Source organism: Cephus cinctus, unplaced genomic scaffold (genome assembly GCF_000341935.2).
Source record: "Cephus cinctus unplaced genomic scaffold, Ccin1 Ccin1_scaffold1184, whole genome shotgun sequence".
Classification (NCBI taxonomy): Eukaryota; Metazoa; Arthropoda; class Insecta; order Hymenoptera; family Cephidae; genus Cephus; species Cephus cinctus.
Genome location: NW_014333664.1, coordinates 2,372,653 through 2,379,448, shown reverse-complemented (window position 1 = coordinate 2,379,448; position 6,796 = coordinate 2,372,653). Strand labels below are relative to the sequence as shown.

Here is a 6,796-nt window from a genome sequence, read left to right as displayed (position 1 = left end):
CCCTTTCTACGCTTCTGTTTTATACTCCATGAACGGTATTGCCGGACCGATTAATCCTCAAATAGGGATAAACGTGCTTCTAACGATTCTGCCTTTTCCATTAAGGCTTCAAAATTTATCGAACTGTGCAGGTATCGTGTAAACGCGCCATAACGACCGAGTCTCGTGATTGAGGTGCGCATTAAAAAAAAAAAAGAAAAAAAAAATAGGACGGGTAAACGTGTAATGGGAAACTTTGATAGTGCTGTGGCGAACGAGAAAACATGAGTTTTGGGAATGTCGAAATTTGAGGATTTAACGGACGACTGTTTCTAACCTTTTTGACTGAGGTAGAAGCTGGATCGCGCAATTTGGATTTACGGAAAGGCAAAGCACGAGCGCCAGTAGGGCTTTCTCTTTGTTTCTCGTACATGACAAAAGGTCCAATGGCACTTTCACCCTGAACATTTCTACTGATAATAATAAGCAATTCCAAATTGTTGGTATGATATACATATATACAGGGTTATTCAGTAAACGTAACGCAGAGTAGGTGATTGTGTCATAGAAGTCAAATGAACAGGCTAGCTTTGTCCGGTGAAATTGGCCTGAATAACCCTATATCTATATATGCAGGGTTATTCGCGGCAAACGCATCGGCTGAAGTTGGACGCGATTGAAGAATTCTGTTAAACGAGACGGTCTGGCTTGGTTGAAGAAAATAAATAATGTCAAATTCATGATCTCGAAAACTTTACGACGTTAACTTTCTTTTCTTTAATGACGTCACCCTGCTCCAATTCACGAAATCGCCCATTCACGGCCAATTTCAGCTGGCGCGTTTCCCGTGAATAACCCTGTACATATATATATACGTCACCTTACAGCGAGAAGGATGGGATAAATGGCATATCCCTATATATCGCTATATAGTTTTGGCCTTCGTAAACATTCCGTTAAAGTTTTCTCGCACAAGTTCCCGTGGGAAGTTGATGGGAGAAAGAAAAATGTGAAGAAAATCTTCGTTCGCCCGCGGCTCGAGTTAATCTCCTGCGAGAATCCTCCAAGTTCCTGGCTCCAGAGTAAATAGAAACAGCCCTTAAGATTATCTTCGAAACCTTCTGTTCCGTAGAATTCACCAGGTGAATTATTCGTGGAGATGATATTTCTTACTCCTTTTTTCAAGCTTTCTAAAAAAAATTGTTCGACAAAATTTCGATTTTTTCTGGATAAAAATTCTCCCCTCTCTTCACGGTCTCTGCCCTCTCATAACGTCTTTTAATTTGGCAACAGCGCTCCTACCGAATTACATCGAGCAGAGATTGCCCCATTCGTTCTCCATACTTGCCAATCTAATTTATTGCTCGATATACAGGGTGTCTCACCGAAAATCCACACTTAGATCGTTTGAGTTACTAATGAAGATAGGGGGAAAAGTTTCGGACAACAGTTTTATGGTTTCGAGGGGGCTCGATTTTTCGTTGGAATAAATTTTTAAAATATTTCTTTCATTTCGAGATACGGCACATTGCGTGTTTTTTTTTTTTTTTTGTGGAAAATCATTTTCTGATGGTATAGGAAAATTTTTGGTCAATTTCTCCATATTCGCATGGATAGATACATCTCGATAAAATGTGGCTTCGTTATTTTCAAAATTCATTGCCGCCACGTCGATCTACATATTTCTTAGTTAAGTGAAAATTGGTTCGATTGTAATTTGCTTTTTTTTTCGTATCGCTGCGCGAACCATCCACACGGTATCATTATACGCAGCTTCTCGATTAATGATAATTAATCGCGTAAATGATTATAAATCTTGGCAAAGACCACGGATAATTGAAAAGTGATGCGTCTCAGCGCTACGGCGAGACTGAAAAAGGTGGTTCTTAGGGGAAGTTCCGTGGGAGCGAGTCTTCTTACGGCAGGAACTGCAATTACCGATTCTGGGGACAGAGTGGGCGATCGTTATGGAAAGCGCAATTATGCTGTGCAATTAATGGCCGCGACGGCTGCACGAGATATTTCGATGACTATAATTAGCGAATGGCATTATACTCTTGTGGAGTAGTCTAACAGATATGGCACATAACATTATATATACATAGGGTGCATATAACGTGGCCACGTGACTTTTAATTACTCTTAAATTAAAACTTCCATTCGCGTTAGTAGCCTTTGTTATCGATAGCGAACGAAAGCGTCTGCAGCTATTTAAAATATTTAGAAAACAAAAATATATCGTAACGATACGTACAGTCTGTTTGGGCTTTTAATGCATTTCTTTGTTTGACAGCCAGCAATGAATTCGTAAACAAATCACACGTGACTATACATGAAATGACGTAAAAACGAAATTACATTCAAAGACACGTGTCGCTTTGTAGAGATTTGAGTGGTTTGGATCTGTTAGGAAAAAAAAAAAATACGTACTCTTCTACCCACATTGTATTAAATGTCCTACGTTACAGCGTATAACGCGAAGGCAAAGCATTGCGGATGACAGATTGAAACTTTGACACGTGGCTTTGTTTATTTATTTACTCGGCCGGATGGCCATCAGAGCCAGCTTCAAATGAAACAGTGGACGCAGTCAATATTTTGCCTTTTCTTCGCATTGCGCCTACGGGCGATCCTAAACGTTGTTCGAGGCGACGAGGAAAACATTCGCGAATCGACCCACAATTCAATGGATTATTTATTTAATCGAATCCTGACAGCTCGCGTGAAATTCAATGGGGAGCAGAACACGTGGTTCGGTCTTGTCTAAAATCGGAGGGAGGCGCAGTGCGAATGATCCAAGACCTGGCTTATGAGCTGCCCTCGAGAAGATTAGATTCTGGTGACTTTCTAGTAGTCACTATGTTCGTGAAATCTAGGGATTAATGGGTCAACTCACAATTGGCTTTGCTTGGGACGCGGGGAATTATGAAATTGGCCAATAGATTGGGGACCAGAGGAGAAATTTGAATTAGTAGAGATTTCGAGGTGATTTTGGAATTTCTATTAACCAGCGGCAAATTCCAATATATTCTTATGCAACGTTACGTCGACTTGATGGATGCTCACACACAATAGATAAATGCATGTGCGTTAAGAGATAGATGAAATTTTCTCTTGTATCTACATAGTTAAACTGCATTCCGGTGCATCTTGCATGCACCGAACCCGATGCTACAGTCGGACGAGTCAAGAGGCATCACTGCAGCTCTCGAGGCTCCACACTTTTCTGCACTGCACTCGTAAATCAACAGTGCACCGCTGTCACTCGCACTGCCATTGAAAAGGCAATGCACTGGCCGCAATTTAAATTCTCCTACTTGACGGTCGTTCGCGACTGCGAAAAAGTCCTTCTGGCTTTTATTCGCGTGTTTATTTCGCCAGGGCTTTGGGCTCTGTTGATTGTCATAGTTTTTTCTTTTTTTTTTTTTTTTTCAACATGGGTTTTAACGTTTTTTTTTATCACGGAGACGTATGTTGGACTAGGCTCGTGCTATTTATTATTTGGTCCTATGATGGTATTTTTGACAGCCCTTTTGTACTGGGGTTCAGACCGCGATACTATTGGGATACAATTATATTTTATCTTGTCTGATATTTTTAACAGTTTTCTCTCTTATCGTGCGGATACTTGAAACGAGCAGAAATTTAGATTGCTTTGTCTTTTCTTGTTTTCTCGAGTATGAGGAAAGCTTGGTAAAATTGGTATTTCCGAAGAGGAATGCGTGCTTTCCAGTACGACAAGGTTGATATTTGAAAGCGGCCTCTCCTCGCTCTGGTAGAAAAGTCCGGGGTTGTGCTTATTTTACGGATGTAAAACAGCAACCCAATTTGACGGGTGTCACGCGATTTCTTCGAATTACAGGAACACTGGGTTCAGGCGTTTTAAATTTGATATCCGATCTGACAGACTTTGGATTTATTTTGCTGGAAACATTTTTATCGTATTTAACAAAAATTGTGAAATTTTCGAATTATCAAAGATCATTAATTTTCATTCGACTATTCAAATGTATCTTTAGCATTTTTTTGTTTTTCCTTGCTACGAAAAGACCAAAACGTAGTGCACTGGATATGGAATATAATTGAAAATGAATCTCACTGATTATGAAAATCACTGAAAATCTTTCGAGGCTCGATTTTCCATGATTCACCTAATAATACTTGCCTCGGACAAAATTAACCAGATGTTGAACTTGTAGGTTGCGCTTACGCAACTGTAACCAGTGTCTCGCGGTCGAGTCTCCGTGAAATTTGATTTTGCGGAAAGCAAACTGGAAAACCAAATTTACTCGAGCGTTTGGAGCAAGTAATATAATATATGCATGTATATATTTATATAGAACAAGTACGAGAAGTCCTGTCACTCGCAGTTAATAATTCCTATATTCAGAATTATTATTTTGAATGAATATTTTTATAGACGTAATAGGCAGTAATAAATGTTAACCCTGAGGGGGTCATACATCGTATACCTATATATTAATGTCTTCATATGTACAGAGAGAAATAGGTAATCGCATCGATAGGCCATATATCGTTGTAAATAGGTATTGCATGTTTACATATATATATATATATATATATTTGCGAATAGATATTAAGGGTGCTGAGAAACGCTGGTAGGAATAAGTGCGACGATAAGGAATGGAGGAAAGGGCCGAAGGGTCGAAGGTGAAAGGGCACGGGAAACGGGAGGACCAGCTGGGAGAAGTGAAAAGTAACATAAATCAGCGGACATGTAACCCAGAAGTAGCTTTGCCCCCATATTTTACTAGTGCCGCCATGCTGTCAATTCTCAAAATAAATTTATGTACTGCGATGAGAATATATCGCGTTCAAAAAGAAAAAATTTTAAAAAAATTCCTCCAGACTTTATCGCTCAACGATTGTTCACTGATTTATAAGGATCCTCGAACGTATTAGTCGTCGGTATGAAAATATCGTTAAAAAAGTTTCCTCTTTTTTTTTTTTTCAAAATTGATCCTCGCTTGCAACATTTTTCGAGAAATCGAGAATTTATTTGTATTTTCCGAAAATTTGGAGGATTTCGTTTGACGCGGGGATTTGAATGTCAGGAAGAAAAGTAGAAAGGGCTTAAACCCCTCGTATCAAAAAGTAACCGAACGAAGTGGAGAAAGAATGAGAAAGGGGAAAAGAAAAAGAAAAAGCACGAAGCAATACCGGACGCTTTTCTCGCTGCATAGTAAAGAGCTTTCGCACACGTGATATACGAGAATGTAACTTTTTCTTGAAATCTCAAGTTCGTCTGCCAATTTCGATTAGACTATTTGAAAAGATTTGAAAGTTGCCTTTCCCACGTTTCCCGTCTATCTCCATTTCCCCTTTGGCGCTTCGCGAAGCTCGCGTCTTGCCGGACCGGAAAGGTGAAAAAAAGAAAAAGAAAAAAAAAAAGGTAAAAAGTTAGCATAACCAGAAAGACGCAAGACCAAGATCCCAAACGGAAATCAGTTCGATAAAAATTTCAGCACAAAGTAACCAATTTAGGTGAATTTAAAGTTTGGCTGATTTTGAAAAATTTTTCGAAAAACTTTCCTCCCCAGTACCGAGTTATTTATCCCGAATTCATCTTTCCTTAAGAAATATAACTATATCTATTCCCGGCGAGAAATAAAGTCACCATCCCTCGCTCACGCGTCATTTGAGTTTACATCGAAAGATACTTGAGATACTGGGATGCTGCCTGGAATACGTTTCATCCCTTAGACTATCATCTCTACGTGTACATTGATCTCCCAAACTCGATCACGCAGCTTCCTTAACCTATTTTATTGATCTGAAAAATAATTCGAAGATCCGTCGACTCCCTCGAGTCCTTTCACCCCTTCTCGGTACACACAACCCTTACCGCCACGTGATAAAAGCCCCTTCTTCGCGGTGGGCATAACTCTTGTATTATTGCAGCCTGCTTATCAAAGCTACCGAATAATAACTCTCTTTTCCCCTCAAAGCTTTCGTACTCTTCTTTATTTTCCAACCCTCCTCCCCCCCCCCACACACTACAAAATTTCCCCCTATATAAACACTCATCTTTATTATCACGAAATTTCTCCTGTTATCCGACGAGTCCTCGGAATCCGAACTACCCCTCCGGGAGTGAAACTACCCTCCTACCTTAAGATTCCCGTTTGCCTCACTCGTTCAAGAAACAACCCCTTCCTACTATCGATCTTCGTTATCACTCGCCCGTTATCAATGCAAATGAAAATGATAATAAAAGAACGCACTGATGTCTCACTACAAGTCAATCGATCGGCAGCTCGAAATTGATTGAAAAATGACATCGCACGACCTTTGGCACAGCGAATGATATTTTCACTGGAATTCGCAAAATTAAATGAAGAACCGATCGACAAAGTATGGTTGGTACTTCAGTAAAATATCCCATATAACGAAGGTTCAATATTCTAAATACCGAAAGCTCAGGGAACGTCAAGCACCCGTAGTATTTGGACTAATTCAAATTTCGCGGACTTTTTCGCAAATTGAATTTGCACGAGCATCAAACGGAGTATCAGTATATCCAATACAGGGAAAATACGAGTCAACCACATATACGACTGTGGACGGAATAATGAAAATTGTGGAGAATCCATTACTCAATGTCATTTTCTTTTCCCCGCTCAATTAATACAATATTAACCGAAAATCAATCGATATTCGTTTGGTTTACTTTTACATATTTAGATTTACCTTTATCTTATCCCGCTTCGGTAACAATAAGTCTTACTTTGCGCTTCCGGAGACGAATTTCGATATTCAGAATTATACACGTATCTTCCACACTTGCTCTCTTATA

General features: G+C 39.6%; 1 protein-coding gene across 7 annotated transcripts in view; it reads left to right on the top strand.

Annotated features, from left to right (window-relative positions):
- LOC107272481 (5-hydroxytryptamine receptor) overlaps window positions 1-6,796 on the top strand; it is a 95,855-nt gene that overhangs the window by 27,895 nt on the left and 61,164 nt on the right. The gene's annotated exons all lie outside the window — the stretch shown is intronic.